Source organism: Ornithorhynchus anatinus, chromosome 18 (assembly GCF_004115215.2).
Source record: "Ornithorhynchus anatinus isolate Pmale09 chromosome 18, mOrnAna1.pri.v4, whole genome shotgun sequence".
Classification (NCBI taxonomy): domain Eukaryota; kingdom Metazoa; phylum Chordata; class Mammalia; order Monotremata; family Ornithorhynchidae; genus Ornithorhynchus; species Ornithorhynchus anatinus.
In genome coordinates, this window is record NC_041745.1 from 21,848,270 (window position 1) to 21,866,155 (window position 17,886).

At 42.5% G+C, this 17,886-nt stretch overlaps 1 long non-coding RNA gene and 1 other non-coding gene across 2 annotated transcripts in view; one reads left to right on the forward strand and one right to left on the reverse strand.

The window, feature by feature from the left end:
* LOC114805454 overlaps positions 1 to 12,050 on the reverse strand; it is a 32,029-nt gene extending 19,979 nt beyond the window's left edge. Inside the window, exon 1 of the long non-coding RNA XR_003753432.2 lies at positions 11,857 to 12,050. This is a non-coding gene — a long non-coding RNA (uncharacterized LOC114805454). The remainder of the gene's footprint in view (positions 1 to 11,856) is intronic.
* On the forward strand, positions 5,935 to 6,040 carry LOC114805525. Its single transcript, XR_003753498.1, has one exon. It is a non-coding gene; the product is annotated as a U6 spliceosomal RNA (small nuclear RNA).
* Positions 12,051 to 17,886: the final 5,836 nt, after the last annotated feature.

Sequence of the window (17,886 nt, forward strand, 5' to 3'; positions counted from 1 at the left end):
ATATTATAATGTTTTACTAAGGTTTTCATAGATGTCAGTTAGCTGGACCTCTGGTGGCTTCTGACCTCACTGTGGGCAGGAAAAGTGTTTACCAGCTCTGCTGCATTGTTACATTGTACTCTCCCAAGTGCTTAGTAGAGTGCTCTGCACACAATAAGCTCTCAATAAATGTGATTGATTGATGGATGGGAAACATATTAGGTAACATAAAAATAGTTACAAATGCTGCCTGAGTGATAACATTCCCCAAATAGCTGAGTCATACATAAACCACGAGAGTCTTTTACAGACCATTCAGAGTTCTGGCCAAGGTTAGCAGTTGTAGATAAAAAATAAGTTCGATTATTGATCTCTGATCCTTCACTGCCTTCTCCCCTTACCTCTCCTCCCAATCCCTCCTTCCTACCTACTCCACGTTTCTTCATTTACTTTCTTGACTTCAGCCTCGCTTCTCCCATTTCCTTCCCCAACTCTTTTCTGTCTCCTTAAATCTCCCCATCTCCCCATCTGCTCTTCAGTCTCTCTCCTCATCCCTGAATTTCTCTCCATCTGGCACCTCTTTACCTTTCTTCCTCTTTGCCTCCCCATCTCTCCTCTGACCACATAGCTAATATTACAAAATTCATTTAATCTGTGTTTGCATTCTGTATTGGCTCTATCATGTCTGGTTAGTCTGTTTTGGAGGATTAACTCCCTGAGGACAGGGGTTTCTGTAGTACCCAATGCTAAGCTAAGGTACCTCAGGAATGCGGAGTGTTTCCAAATAAAATCCCTGGATATAAGAGTCGAGGTTATAAGAGTAATGGACATACCCACTGAAAAATGAACTCTCTGGGATAAATCTGGGGAAACCATAACCTAAATAACCTTGGTTGAACTCAGTTCATAAATTGAGATTCAAGAAGTCTGGCTTCAGGGTGGGTGGGGCTGGGGGAGGAGGTGGGTGGGACTGGTTGCCTTGGTTACGGGAACTGTTACCTCACAAGGCGATCCTGGTCAATATAGATCAGAATCCCTTGCCTTACTTCATTCCCAACAAGAATTGTCTGGTTGCAACTCATCTCCTCATTTCAGAGAGCTGAACTTGCATTAGCGATGATTTGGGAAATCCCTTCCCATTCTGATCCCACTTCGGAGATGGTCGAGTTCCTGGAGCCATCAACGGTCTGGGCAATGTGTCTGAACCACCTTCAGGAGGCCCCAGGGTGGAGCCTGGTCATCTGGCTGCTGCTTGTGGTGGGCCTGGCCGGGCTTTTCCACTGGCACCTGAAGACCAGATGGAATTACATAGGAAAAGACTGTGCTAAGCCCCCCAGGGCCAAGGATGACCTGGACTTTGATGATGTGCAGCTGAAGGGGGACCTGTATGTCATCCTCTGGTCACTGCAGCGACAGCTCCACATCTACCTACGAAAGGCGCAGCAGCGTCAGGAGCACAGTCACTACCGAAGACACCGATCTGGGACAGAGTCGGTTCTGAGGACCGCGGCCCTGACAGGAAGGGCCGCAGCCCCAGCCGGAGGGTCCGTGGAGGCAGCTCGATCCCTTGTCCCGGAGAGCCTGACGGCCACAGTCACTTCTCTTTCTGTTCGGCATCATGAGAGAGCAGCCCTAAGTCCTCCCTGAAGAGGGAAGCCACCAGAATTGAACTGAGAACCTCCAGCCACCTCAGGATCGCGTCACCCTTCAGAAGTCACTTAGGCGAGAGTTAGTACCTAGCCAGGTTGCCTGGAGAACACCTGGTAACAGAATGCTTATTGTAAGGAGCTTGGGTTAATTGTTAAAATGTATAAAAATGTTAGCAATAAATAATAAATAAGAATTCACATGTAGTAAAGAGTGCAGTATTTTTTGACTTAATATCCCTCTCTAGCCTTTGAAAACAAGCTTTTGCATATAACTTACAATTTTGAATGGCACTTGCCTTATCTTCTCTTTTCCCGATGACATAGTTGTTTTTATTTGAATATTAAAACGCAAATGCAAATTTTCCCCGGCTAACAACTGATAGGACATGTGCTCTATTTTATCGGAAAATACTTTCACTTAGCTTAATAATTTTCCCTATAAATCAAAGAGCAATTGTCAAGTGATCTCACCAAGCCACTTGCCTTTTAGCAGTCAGCTCTCATTCATTCACACCTCAGTGCTCTGGAATTTCACATTTACAATATAATATCACCTTGAGTATTTTTATTTTCAAGTTCTTGCCTCCAATAAAGCTCATCCATAAACTTTCTATAGACATTATGCAATTCATTTTTGTTAAACAGTATGAAATTTCCTCGGCCAAATAATAATATCGCTTCTGTAATGGGAGGTCTAGTAGATTGGTATCGAAACAATCAAGTAGATGTCTCAAAGGCACTTGAAAGTGGGAGATTAAGCCTCCATTAGGTGACTTTTTAAAATTAATCTGTGCATGAATTTTGATTTAACTCTTTTCAAGATTTCTTTGCATCTCTTGAGTCACTTCAAGGAGAGATTTGGGTCCTTGAGGGAAAGAGCTACTTGCTTGAAGTCATGACTGTTAACTTTCACTTGAATAAAAAACAAAATAATGAACTTTTCAGTTTAACAAATTTCCACATCTCAAGTCCGGGGTCCCTTGAGCATCATTCTCAGTTTCAGTCTCATTCCCTCTAGACAGAAAGTTCATTATGGACAGGGCACATGCCTAAAACAATTCTGCTATATTGTACTCTCCCAAGTGCGTAATATAACTCCCTGCACACAGTAAGTCATCCATAAATATGAGTGATTGATTTACTGTTCACCTTACAACATTAATGTCTCTCCACTGGACCTCTCTGCAGCCAAGAAGCAGCTTGGCCTAGTGAAAATAGCACCGGCCTGGGAGTCAAAGGACCTGGGTTCTAATCCTGCCTCTGTTACTTGCAAGCTGTAGCACCTTGGGCAAGTTACTTAATGTCTTTCTGCCTCAGTTTCCTCATCTGTAAAATGGGGAGTCAATGCTTGTTTTCCCTCTTCCTTAAATTGAGACCCCCACGTGGGACAAGGACTCTCTCTGATCTGATCATCTTGTAGGTATCCCAGTGCTTGTCACAAAGTAAGTGCTTGACAGGTACCTCTATTATGCTGGATCTGCAATCCTCTCGTCTTGCCCCTCTGTGGTGGGTAGGACAGAGCAACAGTAGCAAGACTCCTACAAGATTTTGAGCATTGGGTGGGCTGTGGCGATGGCTGTAGTTGTTATGTGGTTATTACTGTTGGACTTTGACTGTGAAAAGGCTACACCTCTGCTCTTATAAGTCACAGGGACCCCACTGCTTTTGTCGGCTTCTGTTTTTAGTGGTTTGTTATTTTAGTGGTTTTATTGTTTCAGTTCTCCTTCTGAACCTGTCACAAGTCCCCTCCCCCCACTTACACAGCATGAGCCCCTTGAAGGGCCAGGGGCCATGTCTAATTCTCATGAATGTACTTGTTCTCAAAACGGAGTAGACGACTTTGGCCATAGTAAACACTTCTTCAATACTATTTCTATGGCTACATCTACTTAATAATAATAATAATAATGTTGCTATTTGTTAAGCACTATGTGCCAAACACTGTTCTAAGCTCTGGGGTAGATACAGGGTAATTGGGTTGTCCCACGTGAGGCTCACAGTCTTAGTTCCCATTTAACAGATGAGGTAATTAAGGCACCGAGAAGTTAAATGACTTGCCCAAAGTCACACACTACAATAGCATCAGTGACTATTTCTGGTATTTCTACTATCTCTACAACCAGCCTTCTAGCATCTAGTTGAGGGAGGCATAGAGGTTCCAATCAATCAATCAATTTATTGAAAACTTACTGGTTGCACTGTGCGCTTAAGCACTGTACTAATCATTATTATTTTTAGAGTCTTTGTTAAGCTTTAAATAAGCATCCAGCACTGTTCTAAGCACTGATGTCAATACAAGATAATCAGGTCAGTTACAGTTCCTGTCCCATGTGGGACTCAGGGTCAAATCTCCAAAGAGTGGCTTTGGAGGTCCAAAAGAGATGCAGCTTCAAAGAAGGGAAGGGTTGGGGTGGGGGATGGAGGGGAAAAGGAGCAGTATCAAAAACCTAATTAAGCACTCCTTGTGTACACTGCTTAATCACTTAGAAATAATCAAAAGAAGTCAAAATCACAATTTCTGCCCTTTAGGAATTTACAGGCTAATAGGGGAAACAACAGACATCAATTAATGAAAAGAATGTAATTTTGAGAACGAGAGTAGATATTCACTGTCAATATAAGTGAATAAATCACAAATTATTCATTCATTTCATCTTATTCATTGAGCAATTACTGGGTAGAGAGCACTGTACTAAGTGCTTGGAAAGTGCAGTTCAGCAATAGAGACAATCTCTGACCACACCAGGTTTACAGTCTGGAAGAGGGGGAACAGACATTAAAACAAGTAAAGATAGATATATATACAAATATACATATGTAAGTGCTGTGGGGTTTGGAGGAGAGCAAAGGGAGCGAGTCGAGGTGACACAGAAGGGAGGGGGAGCTGAGGAAAAGGGGGGTGGGCTTAGTCTTGAAGGCCTCTTGGAGCAGGTGCACCTGAAGTAGGGCTTTGAGTGGGGGAAGAGTGACGGGCGGATTTGAGGAGGGAGGACGTTCCAGGTCAGAGGTAGGACTTGGTCCAGGGATTGACAGAGGGACAGGCAAAAACTAGGCACAGTGAGGAGGTTAGCACCAGAGGAGTAGAATGTGAGGCCTTGAATATAGAAGAAGAGAAGAGAGGTGAGGAAAGAAGGGGCAAGGTGGTGGAGAGCTTTGAAGCCAATTGTGAGGAGTTAGTTTGATATCGAGAGTGATAGGCAACCAGTGGAGATTTTTGAGGAGGGGGGTGACATGCCCTGAACATGTCTGTGGAAAGGTAATCTGGGCAGCAGAGTGAAGTATAGAGTGGGGACAGGCAGAAGGTTGGAAGGTCAGAAAGAAAATTAACACAATCTGAGCAGGTCTGAGGAAAGGAAGAAAGAAAAGCAAAAGCAAATCAAAGAATATATCTGGGCATGTACCTTTTTCTCAGCATGAGGACTTCAAGAATACCCTTACCTTCTGATGGGGTTCCTGTTCTTTTGTTATTCGGGACTCAAAAAGGAGAAGATGGCTTCTTCCAGAGTTCTCTCTGGGACCACCTCCCATCTTCCTGGCTCCTTGCAACTTGAGTTCCATTTGGGGAAATGGGGGAGCGCTAATGGGTGTTAAAGGGATCTCTGGGACCTTAGGAATCCTGAGAGTTAGGTGCTTAATGGCACTCTTTTGAGGCCGTAAATAACCTCAGAGCTTCTGAAAAAGATTACCAGCTTCTGCCAGTTTTTTCAGGTAATTTTTTTTTGGTCTCTCCAGACCCTTTGTCTAATTTTGCCTCGATTTAAATATATTTGCATTGGTATAAATGGCCTGAAATCCTGTTCTTTTGTGGGTATGTTGACCTATACTATCCTTTGTCTTCATTCTCTTGTACCTTTCTCTGAAATTGAAAGTTTGTTTCATCTACTTTTCAAGTTCATTTCAGAGGTTGAATGTTAGAGCAGCTCCTTTGTCAGCATCCATTGTGAGTTTTCTGTTTCTAAATTGTTTTACTTCCTCCATTCTCTCCATTTAATTCTTAAGTGTTCTCATAGCAGGAAACTACAGCTCTGCACCTTTGTGATGTCTGAGTTTTGGACTCTCTTCATTTAATCGATTTATATGAGAGGTGGACTTGTCTAATTACATTTGTTTATTGTATAGATTCCATTAAGTACACTCAAAAATTATTAGGTATTTCAATCCATTAAAAAAAGAATCATACTCTGAAAAGGTAGTTCAAAAAATGATGTTTTTCATAACTGAAAACTTGCTCCTAGAGATTAAGGGGAAGGAGGTCTTAAAGGCGGATGAATTTTATAGAATTCTACAGTTAGAAGGGAACTCCGGGGTGCTCACTTCGGCAGTACATTTACTAAAATTGTGAACCATAGAGAGAAGATTGGCATGTCCCCTGAGCAAGAATGACACAAATTTGTGAAGGGCTCCATCTTCCCCCTCTCTAGACTGTAAATTTGTTGTGGGCAGGGAATGTGTCTATTTACAGTTGTATCATATGCTTAGTGAGTGCTCAATAAGTACGATCGAATGAATGAATCTAGGCAAATTCCTTGGCTCCCAGCATGCAAAATAAAGATGAACAGTGTAATTGATACAAGCTAGGTATATTTTATGCCTGAAATTGTCCTCAAAAGACTCTGTTTTAGGCAAAATACCCCACTGAGAAGTCCTGATGGTCAGCAATCAATCTATCATGTTTACTGATCTTACTCTATGAAGAGCTCTGTATATAGCACTTGAGTGAGAAATAGAGTCAGTAGAAACAACCCCTGTTCTCAAGGAGTTTACAATCTTGCTGGGCAGATAGACATTTTGATAAGTTACAGGTAAGGGAAGGAACTGAATTTAAAGATATATCATTCAATAGTATTTATTGAGCGCTTACTATGTGCAGAGCACTGTACTAAGCGCTTGGGATGAACAAGTCGGCAACAGATAGAGACAGTCCCTGCCGTTTGACGGGCTTACAGTCTAATCGGGGGAGACGGACAGACAAGAACAATGGCAGTAAACAGCGTCAAGGGGAAGAACATCTCGTAAAAACAATGGCAACTAAATAGAATCAAGGCGATGTACAATTCATTAACAAAATAAATAGGGTAACGAAAATATATACAGTTGAGCGGACGGGTACAGTGCTGTGGGGATGGGAAGGGAGAGGTGGAGGAGCAGAGGGAAAAGGGGAAAATGAGGCTTTAGCTGCGGAGAGGTAAAGGGGGGATGGCAGAGGGAGTAGAGGGGGAAGAGGAGCTCAGTCTGGGAAGGCCTCTTGGAGGAGGTGATTTTTAAGTAAGGTTTTGAAGAGGGAAAGAGAATCAGTTTGGCGGAGGTGAGGAGGGAGGGCTATCGCTAAGTGCTGGTTACAGAGGGGAGGGAGGGAACATCTAAATGCTTAGAGCATGAGGGTTCAAATGCATGGGTGCAATAGGGTCGGGAAATGAGAGTTTAGTCATGGCAAGCTTTATGGAGGAAATGTGATCCTCATAGGATTTTGAAGATGGAAGTATGGCCCTTAACTAATTGGTGGGTCTGAAGTTAGGTCATCTGGGTAAAAATCATGGGAGCAGAGGCACGCAGGAGCAGCCTGTCCACAGGAACTCAACCTGATGAACCAGGTGCATATTCCAACAACTCACTGCTTTTCTCCACAAGCCCAACCCAAATGTCTCAAAAGGCAGAAAAGACCAGTCAACAGTTCCTCTCTCATCTGATTGAAATCAAGACCATGAATCCAGGTGTGATCAGTTGAGATTCTGCTCTCTGTCTCTCTCTGTCTCTGTCTAGTGGCCACATAGTGTGTCTGTCGTAGCAGCAATATAAGGTGGAACCATATGTGATTCTCAGGATACAACACTCCAGTTTACACTGAATTCCCTTCATTCATTTCCTCCCCAGATAAGTGTTTTCTGGCCTGGAACCATGATCTTAAAGACTTCCGGGGAAGGGGATTTCTCCACAACTGATTTTCATCATTGATCCATGGTGTTGATTGAGCAGTTACATACAGTATGGCGAGAACTGTAGTAGATAATGATAATGATGATATTTGCTTAATGCTTACTCTGTGTCAAGCATTATTGTAAGCGCTGGGATAAATACAAGCTAAGTAGTTTGGTCACAGTCCCTGTCCCTCATGGTGCGCATAGTCTTAATCCCCCTTTTATAGATGAGGTAACTGAGGCACAGAGAAGTTAAGTGACTTGCTCAGGGTCACACGAGCAGACTTGGGAGAGTACAATATGGTAATTGTAGACATGTTCCCTGTCCACAAGTAGCTTAAATTCTAAAGGGAGAGACAGACATTAAAATGAATTACAGATAAGGGAAATAACAGATAATAAAAATATGTACGTAAGTCTTGTGGGGATGAGGGAGAGATGGATATCAAGAGCTTAAGGTGTATGAGATAAGTGCATAGGTATCACAAAAAGGAGGGCAAGTAGGGGAAATTACAGTTTAGTTAGGGTAGGTCTTTGGGGGGAGATGTAATTTTAGGACTTTGAAGATAAGGAGAGTGGTGGACTGTTGAACATGAATGGGGAGGGAGTTCCAGGCCAGAGGGAGGATAGGGGCCAGGGGTCAAAAATGAGATAGACTGAGGTCAAGGTGTAGAGAGTAGGTTAGCATTAGAGGAGCGAATATTCCATGTTGGCGCAGATTAGCGTTAGTGTGGTTTGAGTTGTAGGAGGAGAACCCGAGGTAAGGGAGGCTGATTGAGTGCCTTAATTCGCTCAGTGTTTCCAACCTATGCAGTGATAGTTGTGATTGTGCTAAAAGTAATAATAGTAATAATGGTGATAGAATTTATTGTTTACTGTGGAAAGAGCACTGGACTAGCCCTGGGAAATAATATGTAGCCCATCAATGGGCAGGGATTGTCTCTATCTGTTGCTGAATTGTACATTCCAAGCACTTAATACAGTGCTCTGCACATAGTAAGCACTCAGTAAATACTACTGAATTAGATTACAGAAGGAGCATGGCCCAGTGGGTAGAATACAGGACTGGTTCTAATCCCGGCTCTGCCACTTATCTGTTATGTAACCCTGGGCAAGTCACATCTTCTCTGTGCCTCAGTCATCTCATCTGTAAAATGGGGGATTAATATTACGTGCCCGGTATGGGACATGGAGTGTGTCCTATCTGATTATCTTGTATCTCCCCCAGAGTTTATTATCCTCTCTGTGCCTCAGTCACCTCATCTGTAAAATGGGGGATTAATATAGTGTGCCCCATAGGGGACATGGAGTGTGTCCTATCTGATTAGCTTGTATCTCTCCTAGAGTTTAGTACAGTGTGAGCACATAGTAAGTAACAAATACCGTAAAAGAAAATTAGACCTGGTCATTTTTAAGTCATGCATATAGTTAGAATCACAAGTATTAAGGCCAGCACAGAAGTCTAGGTTCTGTTCTTCCCAGCAGACTGTTCTCCTTGCTTCTACTGCATCCAGGGACTGATTATCACATTTCTACTCCAGTGCTTAGCACCATGCTTTGTATGTAGTAAGCACTTAAATACTATAATTACTATTATTCTTAAAATACACAGGACTAATCCCTTATGAAATTGGACTTTGATTATCATACTGTTGCCATCACTGTTATAGTAGTATTCAAATTCTACTTTCCAAGTGTTTAGTACAGTGCTCTGCACACAGTAAGTGCTCAATAAATGATTGATTGAATGAATTTATCAAGAGACAATTGTGTACAAGCACTCTACTAAGTGTTTGGAAAAAAATTGATGAAAATTAGACACAGTCCTTGGCCTTCCAGGAGTTCACAATCTATGAATAAGATGGGGAGGGGGTTGGCAACAGAAAGAAAGATGATATCATCTAAATATAAATCACAAAGAAGACATAGTACAAAGCATTCCTTTGCAAATTAGATTGTTATTTGAGGTTCCTAAAATTCATGTAAGCCTCTGGGAATCTTGTTCTCAGCTCTTTGATGGCTCTGAGATGCTAATTATTCTCTTCTGTTCTTGACGTGTCACCTCTTCATGTGAGGGCAAATGTGAGACAGGCTGTTTTAACCATACCATTCTATCATGGATTGTATTTAACTTGACCTTTCTCAGCCTCTAGTTTCCTTCCCAATGTAGCATTAGCTTTGTTTTCATAATTTATTGGAGAATCTGGCAGAAAAAAATACCAATACTTGAATATTTCCAGAAGTTTGCTTTTTTGAATTGTAGAGTCATGCTTTAATAATTCAGACAAATGGGAGCTTTGGTCTGAATTAATGAAAAGTTTGAATTGTAGGATTTTTGAGAAGTTTTATTATAGCAATGTGTGCATATGTTTCTCTGTGCACTCAACAGCTTAGAAATCCTTCATTGTGTTTCTATTGGACTATCTTTTTCTTTGGCTTTCTCTTTAAATGAGACTGCGGGGCAACTCATTCACTACGAAATGCTCTGTACCCTTATCCTCTTCTGTACCCTTATCCTCTTCTAGTCCCCACCGCCACTGCATATTCTACTGCTTTGCTAATTGAGACTTCATTAACTTGACAAGGTTGATCCAAAGCTTCCCACTTCAAACCAAAACCTTCCTTCCTTTATCTGTGGTAGAAGGATGGGAGAGTATGAAGAACATCTGAAACAGTATAAATTCCAGATTATTGGGGTCGAAATTAATGCTAAATTACTGCCTCTATTTTTTTCTGTTTGCCTGGATATTTAGATATGTAGATTCTTGGTGATACGCTTTATTCATTTTTATTCTTCTTTTGGAATTGTCAACAACATCTCTCAAGTAAATGACACTCGGCATATCTGATTCTCCTATAACATGAGGGTTGCATTCTTGGCAAACACTGTCAAGGGAAAGGTGAATTGTAATGCACTCAATGTTTCCATCCTATTCATATACACACAAATCCTTTCTTTAGACATCACAGTCTCTATGCCCCAACAGATTTACACTGTTGGGTGAACATTTCCCAACTCCCTGGTTGCTTCCTAGGTAAAATGTGTAGTGAGAACAGGTCCTGTAACAGAACTCAGCTAATGTAAAGATGATGATGATGAAGTTAATGCAAGTGGTTAGCGTGAGCACAGGTTTTGCTGTTTCTCCTGAGACTACTGTGAAGATGTACAGGGGAAAGGGTCAGGTTCATAACTATTATGTTTCTAGAGAGTTGATTAATGAAGGTTTTTCCACTTAAGTTCTAATTTAACCCTCTGCATTTAGGTTTTGAAAAAAGGTGAATTTCTCTTCACCTTGATTTCTGGAGCCATGAAATAAGAACAAACTACATGGAAGGATTTTCATCTCTAAAATAGGGATAGAGACTGTGAGCCCCGCACAAGACAACCTGATTACTTTGTGTCTACCCCAGTACTTAGAACAGTGCTTGGCACATAGTAAGTGCTTAACAAATGCCATTATTATTACTATTATTTTCATAAATTTAAGAGGTTTCCTAGTTTGAATGGCCTTCTTGAAAGATTTTGGTTGAAACCCCTCCGTAATAACTGATAGGTTCAAAAATTATTTGTACTCATTGTGTTTTAGACCAATTCCCAAATGGATGCTTTGGGTTGTCCATATGCTATCATCTACCTGTACTCGCCCTTTGGGACTTTAGGTTTATTTTCTTTTTTAAAAAAATCATGTGCCAATTCTCAAAGACCCAGCTGGGTCATTTACTTGTTCAGACAGAAGGGTAATGCTTACTGTGCCTCAACTGTCTATTTGCTTGGAAAAGACATCTCATAGGCAAAGCCTATACACTTTGAATATACAGTGAGCTGAAGAGTTAACAATAATAATAATAATCACAATAATTTTGGTGTTTTTTAAGTGTTTACCACATGCCTATATGTACTACATTCTGGAATGGATGCAAGATAAACAGGTTGGAAACAGTTCCTTTCTCATATAGGGCAAACTATCTGAAGGAGGGAGAACAAGTATTGAATCTCTGTTTTACAAATGAGTAAATAGTCACAGAGACATAAGTGACTTACCCAAGTTCACATAGCAAGCAAGGGGCAGAGTCTGGATTAGAACCCATGACCTGTGACTCCCATTCCCATGTTCTTTCCACTATTCGATAGTGTTTTCCTAAACTGATTGTATCATTTGGTTAATTGGAACATCTGATATACTCCTTAAAAATGTGAGGGAGTCCCATCAGTTTATATGTGTGAGTATTTCTTGGTATTGACTTCAGGCTCCTTGGGAGTTTCTAGAGAATCTTTATCAGAGAAGACTTTGCAGCAGAAATGAATCACTTACTCAATTTGCTTCTTTCTCTTCTGGAAAGACGTAAGCGGCAGATCGTCTTGGGTACGGAGCAAGGATTCCTCTACCGATCTATCACAGTCAGGGATTTGGTGTATGTAGAGCACTATTCTAGGTGCCTTCTGTGTGGCAGACCACTGAAATAATGCATCAGCACATAACTGTCATAGAAGAAGTCTCTGAATTTGAGAAACTTGCAGTTTTTGAGGGAGAACTGTAAATACAAAAAGCAAAAAATGAGTGCAACAGTGTGAATAAATAAGTGGAATAAATAAATATAATTATAGAGGAGAGGGCAAGACTATGGGAATTGGGGAATGGGGAATATGTCTCATTTCCATACACAAATTTACCACTTGGTGGGCTACGTTGGTTGCTTGCTGTACCTGGCATTATTTTAGCATTTGTTTGTCTAGCTTATGCTTTTCTGTCCATGCAGACTAGGGAAGGAGCAAGATTCTCTTCTCTTACTTGAACCTAACTTAGGGCTTAGAATGGTGTTTAACATATGGTAAGCACTTAACAAATACAATAAAAGAACAAGCAAACCAAACAAACCCCAGAATTAGCCCGGAGAGGGATCCTGGAAATTATCCCTCTACCCTAACTGTACTGGGATGTGGGTCAGAGAGTGTGTTCGATTTATTTATTAATGATGTTCATTGTGTAGCACCACACATTCTGGTGAAAAAATAATGATCCAATATGAAAAATTTCGCAGTTCCAGGTCCTTCAGCTCTCTAGAACCATAAGAATGCAAGAGCACTGAATCCATTGGAAAGGAGTTGGAGATGCATCAAGGTGGCTCAATTTAATCATCCCAAAAAGAGATTTTGTGCAATTTCACCCTTCCTGTTGACTGAAGATACATGACTAGGATTTCCAAGATATTTTTCTCCTCATATTTATTCCCAGTGCAGTGCCTTACTCATGTAGGTACTCAAGAAATACTGTGACTAATGAAGAGAGAATCACATCAAAGCAGAGGAAGACAGAAACATAGAACAGGTATTGTGCTAACTCAATGAAAACAAATACTACTACCAAAATATGAAAATGTTACAATCAAAATCTGCCTCTTCCTCTTCATCCAAACTGCTACTTGGCTGGTTCAAACATTCATTTCCCACCTTGATTACTGATTTAGCCCACGCACTGACCTCCCTACCTTCAGCCTCTCTCCTCCTTAGCCCATATTTTACTTTGTTGCCCATATTGTTTTTCCAAACAATTGTTCTCTGCACTCCTCAAGGGACTCCGATGGTTGCCCATCCATTTCAGCACCAAACAGAAGCTCCATACCACTTTGTCTATCCCACTGCTGACCCCTTTCCCACATCCTCCCTCAGGCCTGCAACTCCCTCTTACTTCAACTCTAACATTTGGCTACTCTCCCCACCTTCAATAGCCTCCTAAAATTACAGTTTTTCCAAGAGGTCTCCCCTGATTAAGCCCTCATTACCCCATCCAATTTCCCCTCTTTGTCAACTATGCACTTGGCTGTGCTCCCCTTGAGCACTTTGATACTCACCTCAGTCCCATAACACTTTCATATATATCCTTATCCTCTATCATTTCCATATTCTACCATTACTATATCTGTACTTTATTATAATGTCCATCTCCCCTTGTAGACTGCTTCCTCCCTGTTAGCAGGGATTATGTCTACTAACTCTGTTGTGTTGTGTACTCTTCCGCATGATTATCAGTGTTCTATGCACAGTGAGTGCCCAATGAATACGATTGCTTGATTGACTGACTGAGTGATATTGCTCTGTGAGTCTCAACTGCTACCTGTTTATGACATCATGCCTCTCCCCATAGGGGATTTTACTGCTCTGATTCTCCACTTAGATTCTTCCATTAGACCTGGAGAAATTAAGCAGTTAGAGGGGACAGGTTCTGGGTATAGAGTATTTACAGCTTCCAAACTGTTCTCTGGGACTGTTCCCAATGGCCTTCACGATTTTGTATTGTCCGGAAATTGACATCTCTGTCAATCACTCTTTTCACTGAAGGGCCATTCAACTTAATAATATTCAGATGCAGATGTTAAAATGGTAGCAAGTTCAACAGAGGACTTACTTCAGATTAAAAAGATCAATAACTTCCTCTTCTCAGAGATAACAAGGTGTTTTAGGTGAATAATTTACTTTACTTGTTCAGGTTTTCAGGAAAGTATGCTCTGCATTCTAAAAATTCAGTTACCTAGTTATTTCAATGGTTCAAATTCAATCCTTATCTCTGTAGGATGGCTTTCTACGAATGTTGTCTCTGAAGCTCAGATGGAATTATGAGGGCAATAATAATGACAACAGTGATAATAATTGCATGATATAATGATAATGATAGAAATGACAATAATAATGCAAATAATTGCATTTGTTAAACATTTATTATGTGCCAAACACTTGGGGAGACACAAGATAATCAGGTAGGACAAGATCCTTGTCTTACATGGAGCTCCTAGTCTACGGAGAAGTAACATGGCTTAGTGGATAAAGCACAGGTCAGCAAATCCGAAGGACCAGGGTTCATTCATTCATTTGATCGTATTTATTGAGGCCCTTACAGTGTGCAGAGCACTGAACTAAGCGCTTGGAAAGTACAGTTCAGCAATAGAGACGATCCCTGCCCATAGCGGGCTTACAGTCTAGAAGATTCTCGTCCTGACTCCACTACTTGTGTGCTGTGTGACCTTGGACAAGCCATTTCATTTTGCTATGCCTCAGTTCCCTCATCTGTAAAATGGGGATTAAGACTATGAGCCCCATATGGGAAATGGACTGTGTCCAACCTGATTAGTTTGTATCCACCTCAGTGTTTAGTACAGTTGCTACAGTTCAAGTAAGATTTGCTTGGGAGAGTACAGTACAGCAGAATTAGAAGACTTGTTTCCTACCCAGAATGAGCTACTGCTGGCACCCTGCTGTGTTGCTGCCCCTTTCTGCTCCTTCTCCCTCCTCCTCTCCCCCAGCCGGCACAACTGGGGCGGGGCCTGGGGCCTTGCAGGGTCCCTGAGACTGCCGGTTTTCTCTGTTTCACAGCCCTGGGCAGGCAAGTGTGTTCTGCCATGAGCCTTGAAGGAAAAATGCCTGAGCTATTGATTTGCAAGAAGAACAACTTCAGTGCAACACCTTCAGAATGAAATGCATCTGCAGCCCTGATTCCCTCTCCCCCCCCCGCCCGCCCCAACCCCACAATTCTCCTCCTTCCACTGCTCATTCACCTGAGCTTTCCCATTCACTTATTCATTCAGTCATATTTATTGAGCACTTGCTGTGGGCAGAACACTGAGGTCTAAGTTCTTAGGAGAGTACAATACAACAATAAACTGTCTCATTCTCTGCCCACAATGAGTTTACAGTCTAGAGGTGAGAAGACAGACATCAATACAAATAAATAAAATTATAGATATAAGTGCTGTGTAGCTGGAAGGGGGAGAAGAGCAAAGGGAACAAGTCCGGGAGATGCAGAAGGGAGTGGGAAATGAGGAAAAATGGGGCTTGGTCCAGAAAGGCCTCTTGGAGATGTACCTTTGGTAAGGCTTTGAAGTGGGGAGAGTTATTAATTGTCAAATTTGAGGAGGGAGGCCATTCCAGGTCAGAGGAAGGATGTTGGCTAAGGGTCGGCACTAAGACAGGTGAGATCAAGGTTCATTGAGAAAGTTAGCACGAGAGGAGTGAAGTGTGTGGGCTGGGTTGTAGAAGCAGAGAAGTGAGGTGAGGTAGGAGGGGGCAAAGTGGTGGAGTGTTTTAAAGCCAATGGTGAGGAGTTTTTGTTGGCTGCGGAGGTGGATGTGCAACCACTGGAGTTTTTTGAGGAGTAGAGTAACTGGTCCTGAACATTTTTGTAGAAAAATGATCCGGGCAGCAGGGTGAAGTATGGTCTGGAGTGGGGAGAGACAGGAGTCTGGGAAGTCAGCAAGGAGGCTGATGTAGTAATCCAAACAGGATAGCATGAGTGATTGCATTAACGTGGTAACAGTTTGGATAGAGAGGAAAGAGCAATTTTTGCTATGTTGTGAAGGTGGGATGGACAGTATTTAGCGATAGATTGAATATGTGGGTTGAATGAGAGAGAGAGGAGCCAAAGATAACACCAAGGTTATGGGCTGTGAGACAGGAAGGATGGTGGGGCTGTCTACAGTTATGGAGGACAAAGTTTGGAGGGGAAGATAAGGACATGGAAAGTTTGAGTTGACAGGAGGACATCCGAGCAGACATGTCTTGAAGGCAGGAGGAGATGCGAGACTGGAGAGAGGGAGAGAGATCAGTGCTGGAGATGTAAAATTGGGTATCATTCATGTAGAGGTGGTAGTTGAAGCCAAGGGAATGAATGTGTTCTCCAAGGGAGTGGGTATCGAGGGAGAATAGATGGGGATCCAGACTTGAACCTTGAGGGATTCCCAAGAGCTAGGGGGCAGGAGGCAGAGGAGGAGAGAATGAACAGAACCAGGAGAGGAAATAATTGGTGAAGCCAAGGTTGAATAAGTTTTCCAGGAGAAGGGGGTGGTGGCCAATGCTGAAGGCAGCTGAGAAGTCGAGGAGGATTAGGATGGAGTAGAGGCCACTGGATAGGGCAATAAGGAGATCGCTGGTGACCTTTGAGAGAGCGATTTCTGTGGAGTGAAGAGGATGGAAGACAGATTGGAGGGGGTGAAGGAGAGAAATGGAGGAGAGGAATTTGAGACTTAGGTTTAGACACCTTGCTCAATGAGTTAGGAGAGGAAAGGTAGGAGGAAGATGGGCCAATAACTGGAGGGAGCCGTGGGGTGAAGAGAGGGTTTATTAATAATAATACTAATAATTATAATGATAATTGTGATATTGTTAAGCACTTACTATGTGCCAGGCACTATATTTAGAGCTGGGGTGGATACCAGAGAATTGGGTTGGACATAGTCCCTGTCCCATGTGGGGTTCACAGCCTCAATTCCCATTTTACAGATTAAACAACTGAGGTCCAGAGAAGTGACTTTCCCAGGGTCATATAGCAGACAAGTGCCAAAGCCAGTATTAGGACCCATTACCTTCTGACTTCCAGGCCCTTGCTTTAACCACTGCACTACACTGTTTCTCATTTTTAGGATAGGGGAGACATGGTCACGTTTGAAAGTATTTCAGAAGAAGCCATTGCAGAGTGAATGGCTGAAGATAGCTGATAGGGAAGAAAGAAAGGAGGGGGCAAGAGTTTTGATAAGGTGAGAAGGAATGGGAAAGGAAGCGCATGTGGAGGGGGTAGCATTTGAGAGAAGGCAGGAGATACTGCTGGGAAGGATGGGAGAGTTGAAGGGGAAGCGCAAGGGGGAAGGACTGAGAAGGGGCAGGGACGATTTTAGGAAGCTCACACCTGATGGCATCAATTTTCTTAATAAAGTGGGTGGCCAGGTCATTGGGGGCAAAGGATAAGGGAGGCAGGGGAACAGGGGGACTGAGGAGGGAGTTAAATGTCTGAAACAACAGGCGAGGGTGATGGGGATGGGTATCAGTAAGAGTGGAGAAATAGTTTGCCGGGCAGAGTTGAAGCATGCCAAGATAAACATGCAGTGGACAAAGTCAACCTGATATTTAGATTTCCATCAGCAGGGATCTGTTTCTTGAGCACACAGATGAAGGAGGAGGACCCTTCCTCCTGCCACATTTGGCTGATCTCTGGGCTGGGCACCCACTGTGAAGGGCCAGGGAGTCACGTTGTCCTGGCTTCTGGATTGCACCACCCCTGACCCCAGGGCAGGACTGTGGGAATCCCCAATCCATCCCTGCACTGGGCAGGTGGGGGTGAGACTGGAAGGGGATGGGCGTTTTTGCTGTCCATCCTAGCTTCCTGACCTAATCTGTCAGGTCTTCCTGCCCAGGTGGTCCCTGTCTGACATTCTATAGACCTCAGTTATCTCATCTATAAAATGGGGATAAAGAGAGCAGATAGTAAGCACTGAACAACTACCATGATGATGATAAAAATAATAATAATGATGATGACAGTGATAATAATAATAGTGCAGTTCCTGGGCACAAAGTAAAT